This window comes from Rhopalosiphum padi, chromosome 1, assembly GCF_020882245.1.
Source record: "Rhopalosiphum padi isolate XX-2018 chromosome 1, ASM2088224v1, whole genome shotgun sequence".
Classification (NCBI taxonomy): Eukaryota; Metazoa; Arthropoda; class Insecta; order Hemiptera; family Aphididae; genus Rhopalosiphum; species Rhopalosiphum padi.
Genome location: NC_083597.1, coordinates 65,138,319 through 65,157,027, shown reverse-complemented (window position 1 = coordinate 65,157,027; position 18,709 = coordinate 65,138,319). Strand labels below are relative to the sequence as shown.

Sequence of the window (18,709 nt, the reverse complement as noted above, 5' to 3'; positions counted from 1 at the left end):
CACAAAAAGTCTAATCACAATTTATAATGCACTTATACTTTCATTAATTGACTATGGAGACATCATATTCAACTCAGCAAAAAAAAAAGATCTAAATACCCTGGATCCTATACACAACCAAGGCATTCGCTTGGCTTTTGGAGCCTTCAGGACGAGTCCTGTCGATAGCATACTCTTTTACGCAGGAGAACCCCCTCTACAATATAGACGTCATAGCCATATACTAAAATATGTGACTAAAATTAAACATCTGACTAACCACATCACTGAAAACATCATCCACAGCCCTCTACCTACCAATATACTGCCCTCCCGAAACATAGTATTCGAAAACTTCAAAATAATCAGTAATAACTTAGATTTCCAATCACAATCACTAAACAAAATTCAGCCTCCTCTCCTTCCGTGGCTCTGGTCGCCAAAAATCAACACCCAATTGGCAGAATACTGTAAACATAATACAGATAGTCAAATCATACTCAACCGTTTTGCAGAAATAATGTCACAACAATATCCGGACTATACACAAATATACACAGATGCTTCCAAAAGTAAAAATGGGGTGGGCTTTTCTGTAATCACAGATTGGGAGAACCATCTCTTTAAACTACCGTCGTCTTTTAGTATATACATAGCTGAAACTCATGCTATTTACCAAGCACTATTAATCATCTCAACTTCAAACCCAACAAACTGTCAGATCATTGTCAGTGACTCTCTGAGTGCTCTTACTGAAATTTCTAACCCCTACCCCAAAAATGAACTTATTCAACACATACAGAAATTAATATCTGAAATAAACATCCCCACATGTTTCATGTGGGTCCCTTCACACATTGGGATACCCGGGAATGAAAAAGCAGACACATCAGCCTATGAAGCCATTACATCTCCACAGTCCATTAAAATCAGCTCTACTTCCTCATCTGAAATCTTCGGCACGATCCACTAAAAAATAATGGAAGAATGGCAACTTTTTTGGGAAAATATTCCCCTTACCAACAAACTGAGAAATACAAAATTACTCGTCAAGAAACTAAATTACCCTCCCGGCACAAAAAGAAAAGACGAAGTAACAGTCACTCGAGCCAAAATAGGCCATTCTTACTTAACACATGTACATCTCATCAAAAAAAAACCAGCACTCATATGTGATACTTGCAACGTAACTCTATCAATTGAACATATCGTAATCATCTGTCCCAAATACACTGAAGCACGCAAGATACTCTAAAATCCAGCATCACTCTATCAAGCCTTCAAAGATGAAAACACAGCTGCAATCAGTACATTTTTCCATAATATAAACACTAAACACCCATTGTAAATAGTAACTATAATAATGTAGTAAAATTTATTGTAAAACATAATGTATACATATATATATTTTTCTTTCTTTCTTTTTCTTGTATAATTTTTAGTTAAAGTAGGCTATAAACCTGTGTTGTTGAAGCCTTAATAAACTATTAAAAAAAAAAAATATATATAGTAATAATATAAAATAGGAAAAACGTACCAGGACTAAGTTGACAAAGCTTATCCATTTCAACCACGAGTAATAAACTAATAATTGATAAATTAAATATATGTATTAAATATTATATTATATGTGTACTAGATATTGTCATTATTATACCCATTCTTATAGATCCTGATTGTGATTTATATATTTATTTAAGTTTCTATATAGGTAATGAACTTGTAAATAATATAATACTGAATTATAATATAATCTTAAAATATATTAATATTACTGAAATAAATTATGAATAACAATTTAAGAAAACAGAACACGAAAAAACTCATAAAACAAATAATATAATACTATCAATTATTATTATTTATTTTAATAAATAGGAATTTTGATATTTTGATAATAGATAAAACCCCTTGTAACCTCAAAGTAAAATAATGTTCATGCCCGTGCGATAAGGCCTGATGGCCTATCCATTCTTTTATTATCTATGGTTTTTATGGAGGTGCCAGCACAGAATTATGTGGTACCAGTTTCATACATAGATTATAGTCCGTCATGTCATGTTATTATAAACAATACAACATATCAGTGTGGCCACACTACAAGAATAAACTTATTGTAAAATATTTCAAAATAATAGAAATATAATAATATAATTTAATTTGTTATGTTTCTTATTTTGTAAATTTTAACTACTAACAGTACTTACTATTGTTGGTTAGAAAAAATAAAAATTGTGAGTGTTTACAGCCCGCAGGTGTTGCTATAGCATACCCTGCGACACCCGTGCGCACACCTATGGTCACAATACTACCCGTACCTAAACTGGCCACGGAAATATAATAGAGAGCGAACCAAAAGCCGTGCTTTACTTCAGCTTAAAAGAAACAATGACAAAAAACGTAATAAACGTAATAAATAAATAAATAAACATAATCCGAACGCGAGCGAGCACATGACATATGAATGGCGGACATTGTTGTTTGTAACGTCGCGCAGTATTACCGGTGCCGCACGGTGCAGCTGAACAGGCGGCACTTGACTTCTCGACCAAGGGGGATATCGGTAGCATGTATGCCAATTTGCGTAAACAAATATTAACATATTTAATTAGTAAACTAATTCCAATTAATGAAGCAATATAATATAATTATTATAACAATGCAAATAATTAATATAAATTAATATTTATTACTGTAAAAATAAAAAATCAATTAGTAATATAGAAAGAGTATGTTCAATACATTTCTTTCCAAAAACTAAACAGAAACACTTCAAGGAAACTTTTATGAATTAGGTATTTACCAAGATAAATAAAGAGAGGACTTAAATTTGATGCAATTCCATAAAAAAACATAGCAGCATAATATATCAATATATCTACCTGAATACCTGATCATGTAAGTTTAAAGGTTAATTGTATTTATTATACATGAAATGTTCAGTTTTTCATTAAAATTATTTTCTTCTAATTACTATGAAATTTCGAAATATTTAAGATTTCTCCAGTATAACGTAACAGTAAGGTACAAAATTACGAGGATTTAAATTTGAGTTCGGACAGTACAAGTACCTCGACTATAAGTCTACAACTAAAATAAATTATATAAAAGTACAAGCTATGATGATACTCCAGAAACTTGTGGAGCTTTTTGGTTCACACAACAAATTGTGAATATACTGTGCCATACCACTCGTTGAGTTATAGGTTATCAATAACCAGTATAGTACAAAACATAAAAAAAAACAACAATTTTTTTCAACATAAAATATCTTTATTTTAAATAATTAAACTTTTTAACTAAATTATAATTATAATAGGTAGGTACCTACGTTGTTGCGCTAGTGTTATATAATATTGTGGGTGAAAATACCATTTTTTTTCATTCTAATGTATGCCCATGTAACTTGGCTATGTATACCTTTTTACATTATTATTAAATTCCATAAGTATATAAGTGCTAAATAACTTTACTAACTAGATTAAAATTTTATTATATAACTTATAAAGATAATTTAATTGCTATTCAATTGTAAAATAACTGTCATTAGACATACAATATACTTATTTTGTAACAATTTTGTAACAATAATAATGCACTTAAAAATAAAAAACGGTAAAATATGCAATTGTATACAAAATAAAATGTTGATATTTTGAATATAGATATCACGAAACACATTTGTATATGAAAATGGAAGCTATTTGACAACCTAAAAAAAATATGCAAAATCATTAACATTCTAACCTTATATTCAAAAATCTTACTTTTGATATTTCACCTCGTTCATTTATCCAGTACCGGTGGGGTAATGGTATACATCCTGAAAATTAGAATTATTTAGCTACTTAGATAGTTTAATATTGAATAATTAAATATTAAAGAATTTGGACACTGTTGATTTTTAAATAAATTTTAATATTGTTAAATTAACATAAACAACTAACCACATTAAAAAATCATTATTTTTCGTACACACAAGTACCTACTATAAGTTATAATCACTATAATCTTATAAATAGAGAAAAAAAATAGTTAAATCTCTGTTATAATTTAAATATTATTAAGATAGTCGAATGGTTTCAAAACTATTTTCTTAGATTTAATTGGTTGTTAATTATTCTTGATTTATTAAAATTATATTATTTTATTATGCTATATAAAATGTAAATATAAATTAAAGATCCTCAGTTTTTGATTGAATAGTGAAAAAAAGGTTTTGATAATTAATGAATTGAGAAATTCAATTCTATTATGTGTATCTAATTAACATAATTGTAATTTTCTTCTAACGTAATTATATAATTTATATTTTATTTTACCAATAACTTTTAGCCTTAGTATGTATGTTTCATATTTTTCTTCTATAATAACCCGACCTGATAATAGATAATAATACATAATTTGAATACATGATTCTTTTTTAAAAAGTAAGAAATTAATAGACATATATAATTTTATTAACACATAAAGATCAAATCGAGTGAATTTATTTAAATTAATAACTAAACAACTAAATCTTGTATGTAATATTAGTGATTATCGTAGACAATAATATATTTATTATTATATTTAGGTCAGTAATTGTGAATAGTTTATTGCATGACAAATATATCTCGGGTTTAATAAAAATGCACTTTTCATTAATTTGCATGTCAATAATAACTAACAGTAGTTTAATTTTGTACAATAATTACATACGAATTATATTTTAATTAAAAAGGTTGATGTTGGTAGGTTGATATGGGAAAATAAAGCTACAGTGAGTATTAAAAATTTACTAATTTTTCGAAAGAAGCTATTGTAATTTTTATATTTAGTGATTAATATTCAATTTCTAAGTGATTTTAATATACAATTTACATAGTTAAAAAATGTTATGCTTAAGTTACTTAGAATAATTCAAAAGAGTATACTTAAAGTATGTATTACTTTAACAGTAAATAATACATGAAATTACTTACATGTTTTCAACTTAACAAAATAATTTTGGGTCACTGAAACATATTTATTTACTTTTTTTTATTCTACATTCTACATTAATATAGGCACTTAAAAGTTCTAAATACTATAGAGACAGAGTAATGAAATTTCAATGTAAAACATTATATCACGTAAATGTTTGTATTTTCTAAATTAATAACAATAAATAAAATAGACACATAATTAAAACTGAATTGTTAAAATATATATAATGTTTATAATTTCAAGTCCATTGAATATGAATTGTATTAACTTTTTATTATTTAATTATATCTATGTTTATATTTTACATTTACATGACTATATTATATGCAACATAATAAATAATGATGTGTAATACTTTTATTATTTTCATATGTATATTTGTCGTATGTGTAATTGTAATCTATCGGAAAAAAAAAATGTATTATTTATAGAATGAATCTAAACTATAATCATTTATTTTAATTATCCAAATTTGAAATTTCTATTACAAAGATACATAATGGTCATAATAAATAATAATAATTAACAAATTGGCGTTTTTTAAGTAGTTTATATAAACGATAAATACACAAATTACAAACATTGCATTATCTAAATTTTAAAAATATTGATAGGAGTTGCTTTGTCAAAAGAAATTTTGGTAAAATAACTGTTATTTAGCAAGAAACAAGCACAATAAGTGTGTACCATACGGCATGAGTTTGGCAAAATAGTAATTGGATAAGTATAATGTAGTGACTAATGAGCCAATCAACTAATCGTTAAAAATGTATGAAGTAGTCGTGGTGATATTAAATAAAGATGACTAAATACAGTAGACGCCGCGTATAAAACTCACTTTAGGGACCAGCACAAAGTGAGTTTCAAAACCAAATGAATCTTATAGGCGAAATGGAAAAAAAAATTAATTACGTATTTATAAATTTTATTTTACTACATATTTTGCTTTAATTTTAATACTTTAACACATATTACATATTGTTCGCGCCAAACATGTTGCTTATCTCTGGATGTAATTATGCGCGACGACGACACCGTCTTTTACTTACCTTGTTTCCTCCCCATATTCCACTCCGTCCTTAATCATGTAACTCTTATAATTTAGAATATTATTGTTATTTATTCTCTTTGTTTATATATTTTTCTGTACAACAATTACTGGTCGGCCTTTTGCCGCATATGTTTTATTATCATATTTTTTGTCATATCATTCGTATTACTGATTTTTCTTATTATTATTATTCAGTGGCCAACGCCTTTTTTGTTGTATATTATTCTTTTATACATCGTTTTTTTTGTATACGGTCGCTCTAATAGCACCTCCTTTTTTTTTTTGTTTCAATAACATGTAAACAACTCTCGTCGTTACACATTATTATTTTTATTGTTGTGTCTCGACGTCATTGCGACGCGAACACATATTCAACTCTCATTATATTTAATATTAAATGTTATATTAAATAAATCAACGACGTCTGCAACAGTTGAGTGAGTTTTTTATTTATTTGTTTCTCAGTATTCTTCTGGTCACATATGTGTGACTGAAAGCTGGGCACTAACTGCTCACCAACTCACTCAACCGTCCTACGACACCGTCTATTTTGGGTCTACGTACTGGGAGCTCACTATTCACCCGTCGTCTATGGTCGCTGTCTGTTCCGCGTAAGTCCGCCAGCACCCATTGTGGGTTGTGTAAGAGGCCGCCCCGGTCGTCTAGTCGTACCAGTCATCAGCCCACCAGCCACCAGCCCGCCAGCACCTGCCTTAGTTATAAGTAGTTTTAAGTTGTCCCATATTGGTAGTTCCCCCCTGTGGTTATTGCACCAGACCGGATCGACCACAGGGCCCCTCGGCCCCATTAAAATAGCTTGTATCATCCTACTTCCCTTATTATATATATATATATATCTCCCCGTTCCTCCGTGTCATCGTCGTGCACATATATTGCCTACTCGCAATTTATAAGGCGTAAATATATTTGGTTGCCTACCTGCCACTTAGTCGGCGTTTAGATTTAGAATTGGCCGTTTTTGGCACTTATTGTTCTCGGGCATTACCGAGTGGTCCTTCGAGAGCCCATAGTGTTAGGCGCATACATTTTTTGATCCTTCGAACCGGATCGTAACAATAAACCTTGACCGAAAATAACACATGTTCAATACTTTTTGTCTCACTAGTATGATAGATTAAATTAAATCTACACCACGATACTGTCGCTATCTTATAGTACTAGTTACTAGTGTCATAATAACATTTTGTATCTGTTCGTCGAGCTACAATACTACTTTGATTTTTGTCTGTCATTATGGCTCCAGAATCTTCTATTACGTATGTCGATGCAAAATCACGGGTCGTCCGTGCCATTGCTAAAATCACTTCGTTTGTCGTTGCAGCGGGTGAGTTTAAAGCCGATAAACATAATCCTGGTAAACGAGCTAAAATCTGTACCATGCTATTAGAGCTGAGCGAAATTCGTCAGACCACAGAAGATAATATCCAAGTTATGGAAAATGCTGTTGGTAAAAGATTAGTCACTGTTGAAGTTGTAGATAACTCAACAAGCCTTAAACTCTCTGCTGATTTTGATGATCTCTATTACGAGTTGGCTGCATTCGCAGATGTGTATAGTTTATCTTTGTCAACCATAATGGAAACGTCCCATTCTCGGTCAGTGCAAAATCAGTCAGGTGGTTTTGGAAACTTGTCATATTATCAACTTCCAAAACGAAAATTTCCTACATTTTCTGGATTTATAACGGAATGGCAGGGTTTTGAAGATTTTTTCACATCGATTCTATCTCATGCTCCAGATCTTCCTGACGTTGAGCGTTTCGAATATTTAAAAACCTCGCTAGAAGATGAAGGTTTATCACTTATAGCCCATCTTCCTCTTGCATAGGAAAATTATCCAAAAGCTTGGGAAGTCCTACGTTCACGGTATGGAAATAAGCGTGACTTAGCTCGTATTCACTTGGACGCTCTGTTATCCCCACACACCGTCAAGTCAAATTATGCCTTGTCTATTAAAACTTTAATAACATCTATTCAAGAGCATACTGCTGCTTTGGATAATTTGGATTTTGTTACTCGGCAGTGGAGCCCGATATTGGTTCACATTTTTTAAAATCATCTGGACTATGACCTCCGAGCTCGTTGGGAGATAACTGTGGGTGACCGACATCAGCCATCTACCAATGATTTTCTTGAATTTCTGAGAAGTCATGTACGGTCAGCGGAAGCGCGTGCTGGGCAGTACACGTCAACTTTAAGTTCGCTCACGTCTCAACAGAAACCTCCTTAAAAAATATTTAGTTTAAAACCTCGTCACGCGATTTTACCAAAGGTTCTAGCGGCCACTACGAGCTCATTCAATCCGGTCACCTGTCCATTGTGCACCAAACCTCTTATGGCTCGAATAAGCCCATCTTTTATTTCAAAATCACCAAATGAGCGATTCCAGTTAGCTAAAACGCATCGGTTATGCATAAATTATCTTGGATCTGGACACTCCACCGCCTCCTGTAGTTCGAAATACAAATGCACAACCTGTGATCGGTCTCACCACAGCTTTTTGCATTTCAATTCCAAAGACAGCTCATCGACCTCCACCGCAGTTCTCACGGCAAGTGAAACTGAGGCAGGTCCGAGTGCCGCATCGATGATTGTCAGAGGACAGCCTCAAAACTTGTATTAATTTCTACTGTCTTACTTGATGTGATTGCTGCTGACGGTACCCGTCACTCTATTAGAGCCTTGTTCGATAGTGGTGCTCAAGCGAGTTTTATCACTGAACAAACTGCATGTGTGTTAATGCTTAAGCGACATCCTTCAACAGTTGCAAAACATCGTTTTGTGTGGACGCGCTCATCGTCCCACAAATCACAGGACCTACGCCTCAGACTCCTATTATGCCGGGACAATGGAGCCATATTACCAACCTACCTCTCGCTGATCCATTGTACCATTGCCCTCAGTCAATCGATTTGTTGTTGGGTGCCGATATCTTGCCAATGCTGTTTCTAAACGGCAAAGCCGCAGGTCAACTTGGTGAGCCTATTGCCCTCGAAACCGTGTTCGGTTGGATTCTGATGGGACTTGTCGAAAATCGTTGTCAATCAACTGTCACTGCAATGTTTCTATCCATTTCTGAAAGTCTCTATTCGTCCATGGGCGGTTTTGGGAACTCGAAGAGTTGCCTACTGTTTGCCATCTCAGTCCTGATGAACGTGCTGCAGAAGAACATTATAAAATGACAACCACTCGATTGAGGTCTGAAGATTTATGGTCTCTCTTCCATTTCGGAAGGCATCACCTCTGTTAGGTGATTCAAAATTTGCTGGCGTTCGTCGTTTCCAGGCGCTCGAAAACCGACTAAATCATGAATTGCCACTTCAAAGTCAGTACGCCAATTTCATGCAGGACTATCTGGACGCAGGTCACATGGAACTGATTCCACTCGAACGAGTCGTCAACGTTTTTCACTACTATATCCCGCACCATTGTGTATTTAGACCTGATAGTAGCACCACAAAGCTTCGTGACGTTTTCAATGCATTCGCTCGCACAAGTGCCGGATATTCCTTGAACGAAAGCATGTATACAGGTGCAAAACTTCAGCCTGACATTCAAGTTGTTCTTCTTCATGCACGACTATGGAAATATGTCTTCATGACAGACATCAAACAGATGTACCAACAAATAATGGTCCGGCCTACTGATCGAGATTACCTGAAAATCCTCTGGAGATTTTCAAAAGATACCCCCGTGCAGGAATATCGTCTCTGTACGGTTACTTATGGCACATCAGCAGCGCTTTACCAAGCTTTTCGGACACTCTAGGAATTGGCCACCGTTGATGGAAAATCATTTCCAATTGCTGCGTCAATTTTCACGAACGACACCTTCATAGATGACATTCTCACTGGAGCTAACACCGAAAAGAATGTCCTTGAATACCAATCTCAACTCATCAACTTGTGTTCATTAGCAAAATTTGACCTGAGAAAATAGGAGAGCAACAACAGTACTATTTTGCAAGCTGTTCCAACAGAATTTCAAGCAATGTCTCCAGTCATTCTGTACAACGACACTGATGATTTTGATTTAAAAATACTTGGATTAAAATGAGATCCAAGATCTGACGTGTTTTCCTTTAATACTAAACCATCATCAACCATCCCGACAAAACAATCAGTATTCTCTGACATTTCCAGAGTCTTCGATCCGTTGGGATTGCTGGCTCCCATAACATTTTGGACCAAACACGTTATGCAACAGTTTTGGACAGCTGGGATCACGTGGGACGATAACATACCCACTGATATTACTGTACTGTGGACGCGATATCAATCAGAACTGAAGTTGATTGAATCGATTTCCATTCTTCGTCAAATAACCCACGACAATACGATCAATGTGCAGCTTCACGCTTTCTCGGACAGCTCAGAAAAAGGATACGCAGCGGCCGTATACCTTCGAACAGTAACAGTGGTTTCGGTTCATTGTCACCTTATTACCGATAAATTCAAAGTAGCGCCCCTTAAACGGTCTACTATCCCCCGTCTTGAGCTGTGTGGATCTGTTTTAGCCGCCAAACTCCTACGTTTCGTTGTTGATACCTACTCGAAGAGTCTTCAAATTGATGACATGCTTGGACGGATTCAACCACTGCGTTAGCATGGATACAATCGTCTCCCCATCGTTGGGCTACGTTTGTTGCAAATCGAACTAGCCAAATTTACGAATTAACCTCCTCAGACATTTGGCACCATGTCCCCACACAGGACAATCCGGTTGACTGTTTCCGTCGGAACTGGTTGCTCATCCACTTTGGTGGACAGGTCCTGCGTTCCTGTTAGCACCATCTGAAACTTGGCCATCTGCTGTACCTCATTTAGATAAAACCAATGATCACTTCTCCACTGAAGCTCGAAAGTGTACGGTTCTTCTAACTATAAATACTTGCTCCGTTACTAAAGTTCTCCATCGTTTCTCGTCGTTCAACAAAATTATTAATATTGTGGCATATTGTCTTCGTCTCTCTACCTCACGCCCCTCTGACTTTACGAGTGAACGAGTGAGCGAATGAGTGAACGAGCGCCAGCTTTGTTGGCCTTAGTTTATTTCGTCCAACAAACATCATACTCCGACGACATTCACATTTTTATCTAAAGGATTGCGTTGCTCTCTTGCAATTCGAAAATTAGACCCGTTCGTTGATGAGAATGGATTTCTGAGAGTGAGCATTTCTCAACAATGCTGATCTTCCGTACGCTCATAAACATCCATTTCTCTTACCATGCCATCATCGATTGACCTTATGTGTTGGGCACATACACATATTGCATACTTATTATTGAATAAATTTATTAATCTTGATAAAAAAAACTAAAATTATAATAGGAAAATATTACATATAAAAATATTATAAAAATCATACATTAATAACAAATTATAAAGGATGTATGTAATTTTAGTTTGTTTATTATTTTGTTCTAATATTCCGAAAATATAATATAACGATAATCGTTGCGATAAATGTGAACTTATCAACAAATAATCAACACTAATATTGTTTAATTTTTCAATACCAATTTATTTCTATATTATAACCAAAAAAGCTTATTTTCTTCCATTTATCTTACGAAATTTGAGTCTTATAACCGATTTTTTTTTTAATGTAATTTGATAGGTCCGGACGATTTAGACGATTTGGAGTCTAATAAGCGACTGAACGTTATATCCATGAGTCTTATAAGCGGCGTCTACTGTATTTTAAGTCCAATGACGAGATCCCGACATAGATTTGCGTTAAGGTACTCGTGCTAACTCTCGTAAATCATGTCTGTTAAGAGTCTTAACTCCTAACCAGCTAAGGGTCTCTTAAATGATCAGTTTTCTCCGTCATACTTCTCATATCCTTGCTGGTCAAGAGATAGCACCATCGTGTTCTCACAGGCGATGCCCGTTTCCACCAAAAGTGTACCTTTCCCTTTTCCACCAAGTGTATCTTTCCCTTTTCCACCAATATACGTTTCCACCAAATAAAATAAAAAATAAAAAACGATATAATAATTATTATAGTATAATTATTGTAAATGTTCAGATGTAAAAATTTGAAAAAAGTTGAATAAAGTTAATTGACTATAAATTTTCAGTATTTATATTTAAAAAAATTGTTGAACCCTTCCCTCTGAATTTTTTTTCAGTTGCAGCCTTGGCCCTAGGCACAGTGATTTAATTCCTATGCGTTTTTATAGCACTGCGATGTCCAGTATTTAAGTGGGTATAAAATCTTCTGTTTAGGAGAGGAAGTATTGAATTTCGATGTTAATCCTTTAAAAACCAAAAAAAATCAAATCTAAACTTTTAAATGCTAATAATTTTAATAAATCTTAAAAACAATTAATTTTACTCAGTCTACAAACGGGTGTCGCCGGTTTCCGCCAAAAATGACCTTTCCGTTTTCCGCCAAATTAGAAAAAACGTCATTCTTTTTTCCGCCAGTTTTAAATTATAGGATTTTAAAGTTTGGTAAACCATTATATAAGAAATAGTTAATAAATATAAGACATGTGTTTTACTGTATTTTCATAATTTGTAAAAAATTTGTATTTCTCAACAGTAATTACTAATTCTAATGAAAAATTTGTATTACTCAACAATAATTTTAATTATAATAAAAAAAATTGCATTATTTGTAAATAAAAACTGACTTTTGTATAAAATTTGTACCTATTACTAAACACAAATTACTAATTATAATAAATAATAAATATAAAACATTTTTTTTACTCTATTTGAATTATTTTGAAAACAATTTGTCATTGCACCTTCATTTATTGGCTGATTCGCTGATTTTTTGTTTATTTAGCATAGTGATTTGATATCAGTTTTACAAACTCGTATCTACTTATTTTATCGTTTTGGTATTTTAAAATTAATTCTTCATTTCGTTTCCGATTATCAACCATATTTTTCCTTGGTTTTTTACATTATTCATACTTTTTAAAGTAACATACACGTTTGTTTGAATGTTTTCTATCAGTACAGTTATCCATGGTACTATATGTGGTGTTCGTTTATAAAAATTGTCTTTAAATACAGAGTGAAATGATTCACACCCGGTCGTTGTCCTAGTCAAACTTGCTGATAATGCAGCCCATAGTGATGGAGGGTAGTTACAATAGTCTCCTATGTAATTATCTACCAAGTAGTCGGAGTATTTAGATAATAAGTCATTATCAGGACGATCTCTCTTAAAATCATAAGAAAAACAATCTGATACTTCCTGCGGATTAAGAAACAAAAGACCAAATGTGTGTCTTAACCATTTGCCGATTTCGGAATTTGTATTTTTATATTCGTTTGATAAACCAAGAGATTGTATTTTTCTCCACCATGAATTAGTCAAATGAAATCTACAACCAATTATGTTACTTTCCGGTCAAACTTCATTAACTGCATTTATAACAGCTTTTTCGTAATCAATGGTCACATTTTCCGGCGAAATAATCAAATTAATATCTTTGCATTTTTGACAAATAGATCGAAGAGCAAAAACATAGGAAGATGTTAGTTTATTTGGTAACAAACAAAATACTAGTGGAACATAGTGGCCGTTTTTGAATCCATGAATGGTAAACATTTGCATAAAAAAGCGAGTACAATAATCAAATATTCAATCCATAAAAATAGTATTTACCGATGACAATAATTTTAAATTAGTGTTACATGAAAAAATAATTATATTTTCATTTTCATTATTTAATAGTAAGAATTTTCTTTTTGTTCTGTTTCAATATTTATAACATTTAAAGCTTGGTGTACTTCAGCAATGGATTTTGGATTTGCAAGGAAGGTTTTGCGCCTGTTTTCATACATATTTTTTCTTATTCTATTAATATAATTTACAGTTATTTCTTTAGTACACTCATTTTGTATTAATTATTGTAAAATAATTTTTTTGGTCGTGTACTTACGTCTTATAGTGCTTTTCTTTTACATGAAGTATTAACAGTTTGCCGATTTATGGTATTTTCATTTACAGCTTCATGATTGTGTTCATTTTCCGTGTTCAATATTTCGTCATCAAAATTTGGTCTTGTGTATACTTTTGCTTTACATGATTTATTAATACACTTCCAACGTACTTTATTGACTCCTTCATATGCTTTATGAAATTTAAAATTATTAATTATAATTTGTGGATTGTCACGTTTAGTATTAATTATTTTCGCAGACATGGCTGTAGCTTGTCTGGATTAACGCACATCACACACTACTGATCGGTTGTCAATATTCAATACTACCGACAATCGAACAAATTGCAGTACGCTATCGCCTATCAGATTATACCTACATAATATTATATTTTCACGTAGATAAAGACGTACAGGGTAAAAACGCACTATATATAATATAAAATACTATTAACAGTAAGATAACTAAATGTGACGATAAAATCATACCTATTGTATTGTTAAGTAAATTGTTATACTGCGTATTACTATACAATAATGACTCAATTACAAGTTTTTTTTACAAACAATGCAAATTTTTCATTAGAAATACAAATTTTGACAAATTATGAAAATACAGTAAAACACATGTTTTATATTTATTAACTATTTCTTATATAAGGGGTTACCAAACTTTAAAATCCTGTAATTTAAAACTGGCGGAAAAAAGAATGACGTTTTTTCTAATTTGGCGGAAAACGGTATTGGCAGAAACCGGCGATACCCCTACAAATACAGTAGAACCTTGATTATCCGAACTAATTGGGACCGCACCTAGTTCGGATATTGGAAATTAAAAAAAAAAAATTGTTAAAAACAGTTAAATATTTTATAATATGTACATACAATATACAATATACATATTTATTATTATTAATATTTTATTAGAATTAGGTACATTACATTATTTGAAATAAATTACATATATATAAGATAATGTTTGCTATCGATTTTATCGATTTTTATTTGACGATGGACTGCAACGCGCTTTTCTGTAGCCAAGTCGCGGATACGAGTTTTAATGTTCGGATACGCTAATTACAGTTCGGATAATAGAGGGTTCGTATAACGGAGGTTCGGATAATCGAGGTTCTACTGTATATAGAAAATTAAATTGTTGAAACCATAAATAAAAACTTATTTTACGCCAATTTGAATATTTCTTTATCCCTCGTATTTAAGTATTAAACCGGATAATTGTAACAAAAAAAAAGTAGTTTTTGTAGGCCCCAGAAATGTTCGTAGGCCCTAGGCACAGTGCCTATAGTGCCTATGCGCAAATACAGCCCTGGTATGATTCCGCTGTCCTATAGCTTAATCTTTTGTGTATGGAGTAAAGGGTCTGATTTAGGCATTTTGTGGCTTTAAAAGATATGGTCACTTGTCAACAGTAGCGTATATATAGGTCCCCCCTCTCTACAAATGTGTTGAATAAAACAAATTAATAATTACAATTTACTTATAAATTTTCACAAACATAATTATAATTGTATACATTTTTTATCTCTACAGGTCACGGACTTCAATTTACTGATTATTTATTAATTAATATAAGTGCATATATTTATATGGAAAACATAATTAAACTTTATTTTTATATATTATTAACTGTGAAAAAATACATTTTTACATTTTTTATAGAAATAAGCTATTTTATAATATTACATTTCTTGCTTTTTTAAAAGTAAATTCATTTATTATGTCATCAAAATTTAAAGAACATGTAAGATCGCTTTCTAATGATAGTAAACCTAAGTTACCAAGTAAAATAAAATTAAAATAAGGTTCATAAAAATCCGAGGCACTCTAATAATGAGGGCCATAGGCAATTGCCTATCCTACCTAATGGTAAATATATAAAATATGGCCCCGATGGAGTATGCACTCGATCAAAACTACTGCGTAGTTGATCACGCCTATCTAGTCGTATTGTTTATATATGGAATATACACAATGACTATAGTCTATAATCTTCGAGAGTGGAGATCATTAATTTTTTGACATGTATTGATGATGCCATAGGACTTACTAGACCTACCCATAAGTGTATGTAGTGTTATTGGACCTAGCTTTACCTCGTCATATTCTGGAATGTATTAGCTACGTCATACTACATTGATAGTATATTGATATAATGTTAATGAAAAATCAGAGCACGTAGCAATACATTATAATATTATATCACGCATTATCGTCACTAGTCAGCTGCATATAAATTATATGGTATAAAATAAATATGAATAAGCAATTACATAGTTCACCAAACCAGTATTATCAGATTCATGTAGAGATACTTTCAAAAAAGTATTCAAATACTGTATCTAAGTACTTTTTTCAAATGTATTAAGAATACGTATTTAAATACTTCTACTCAAGTACTTTACAAGACTGTTTATATAATATTTAATTATCATAATTCAAAATAGTCCTTTCAAAGTATTTTTTATACTTAGTAAATGTATTATTAATAAATTTTCATACATATTATTAAAATTACAGTTGTTGGAAATTTTGTAGAAAGTAATTAATTTGACAAAAAATATTTCGACAAACGAATTTTTATTTAGGTTGTACCATATTTGATTAAAAATTTAATAGTTTGTCAATCTTTAACTCGTGACAAATACAATTGGAAGAATTAAGAATTTAATACATTGATTTGATAGAGATATCTTACTTAATTTAAATATCCAACTCCAGCTCTTTTAGTTAAAAAGAACGAGCGAAGTTGTTTTAGATTGATATAAATTCATAAGAAAATCAATGATATTCTAAGACACAGTGAAGATAAATTACATTAGCCCATTTACCACTTTCTACTCTCGATTTAAACAGTGAATTTTACCAAATTAAAAAATAGTCACGTACATTGTAAAAGATCAATAATAGTTTACAAGACAAAAACCATTGTAGTTTGAAAATAATTTAACCAAACATAATAATGAATTGTAAAAAAATAATAATTTTTATTAGCTGTATTTTTCTTTTAATGTCTTTAACATTGATTATTGTTATAATTTTATAAAACATCATAATCATTGTTAGTGTATCAATGTATCATTACTAAGAATATAATACAATTACTTACCAAAGATTTCTGTAAGGGTTTAAAATACATTTTACATAATATAACTTATTGAGATTTAATCGTGTTGTGTCACTTTAGGGCTATACAATTTATATAATAAAATCATGGTTGCCTACTAGAGCAGGACCGGTCCAGGAGTTTATTTTTAGAAAGTATAAAATTAATTTTTTCGACTTCCAAAAACAAAAATTTGTCGTCTATAAAAGCATTTATTATTTAGTACAACATTGATCATAAATAGTATTACGATTATAATAAATTGCATTTTTGAGATTATTTTTAGGATTTTGTAAAAAATAAAAAATATGAGGAACTTCCATACTTCAAACGTTATTAAAAAAACATTGTATCAATGTAATTTTAATATTTTTAAATTGTTATAAAAAAATTTTTTTGGATATTATATACTTTACTTTTCTTAAAAAAAAATTGAAAGTAGGTAACTTGCTGTGCAGAAGTAATCGAATGTAATTTTTCATTCAGTCAGCCGACTGTAATGAATGTGTTAAATTTGAATTTAATGAATTAACTAATAATTATTGTAAATGATAAGATTTTAGTGGAGACGGTATATGTTAGCCTATTATTTTATAAATATATTGATAATTGCTATTAATTCATATAATATAGGAAATAATCAAATAAAATAAAACAAATGCTGGTGTAGCAGACTAGCAGCCCCTTATACGGTTCATTTCCCATTGTCATTTTCGGTCCGAGTTCCTTTTTTTGTTCTCGCTGTTAAATTTTTAATTGCCTTCTGTTCTTTTCACTAGGAGTATTGATCAAATCCAATATCCACTGAGTTCAACACAGTTAATCAATGACTGTATTTTTCATTTATTAATCTAGTTTTTCTCACATTTGGTTTACATTTTTATTATTTCCCATTCCTTTGTTTATTTTCTACAGTGCTTCTATATAGGTACGCAATTCTTTCTGTTTGCTTCTATAATTTCTCAATATAAAATTTCTTGGTGATGTTTTACATATCTTAACTTGTAAAAGAAAGTGATCAGAAATTTTACTTACTCCTCTACTGCTCTTCACGTCTTATCGTTTTCTTCTTAAATCAATCATCACTGATAGTCTATTTGATTTTTTACATAGCCTCCCGTGTGTTTCTAAATGTTTTTATATTAAAATTGCGTGCTGCTTTTTTTCAAATTCCGAAGCTCCACTTCCATTCGAGGTTTTTGTTGTGGTTGTTACTTAACTATAAAGTTTTGCGTATTAGGTTGTTAGGTTGTTGGCATAATGACAACCCTCATTAATGGAAATTAAAAATTGCGCGCAAAATTACGGTAGAGGTGCTTTAGTGATACGGTGTATATAGATATACTCAATACCTGAGACGATGCTGATATTTTTCAGGCTACACCTCCAAATCTTTTATTAAATAGTTGTCTAGCTTAGTGTACTGTATACCTATACGGTACCTTTTTCATTAATTGATATAATTTCTGTGTATTTAGTATTAATACACCATTCAAAATTGAATTTCTTAATAACAAATTTGTACAATCAATTTTAATGTATATATATTATCTTACATATAATTATTTTGTACTCAATATATAAAAAAAACTTAAAGGTGTTTAAAATTTAATTTATGATAATGGTTATAGTAGTTATGGTAATTAAAATTTTGCTC

The 18,709-nt window shown here is 31.4% G+C and overlaps 1 protein-coding gene and 1 long non-coding RNA gene across 3 annotated transcripts in view; both read right to left on the bottom strand.

Moving 5' to 3' along the window:
• Nucleotides 1-18,709, bottom strand: part of LOC132918031 (uncharacterized) — a 225,907-nt gene that overhangs the window by 73,825 nt on the left and 133,373 nt on the right. The window lies entirely within an intron of this gene.
• Nucleotides 3,231-17,358, bottom strand: LOC132917915 (uncharacterized). 2 transcript variants are annotated; one of them, XR_009660357.1, is made up of 6 exons: nt 17,056-17,358; nt 5,303-5,347; nt 4,944-4,976; nt 4,302-4,358; nt 3,747-3,802; nt 3,231-3,691 (listed from the first exon to the last, which is right to left on the bottom strand). It is a non-coding gene; the product is annotated as an uncharacterized LOC132917915 (long non-coding RNA). The 2 variants fall into 2 exon arrangements; XR_009660356.1 differs by lacking the exon at nt 17,056-17,358 and having other exon boundaries at nt 5,303-12,440.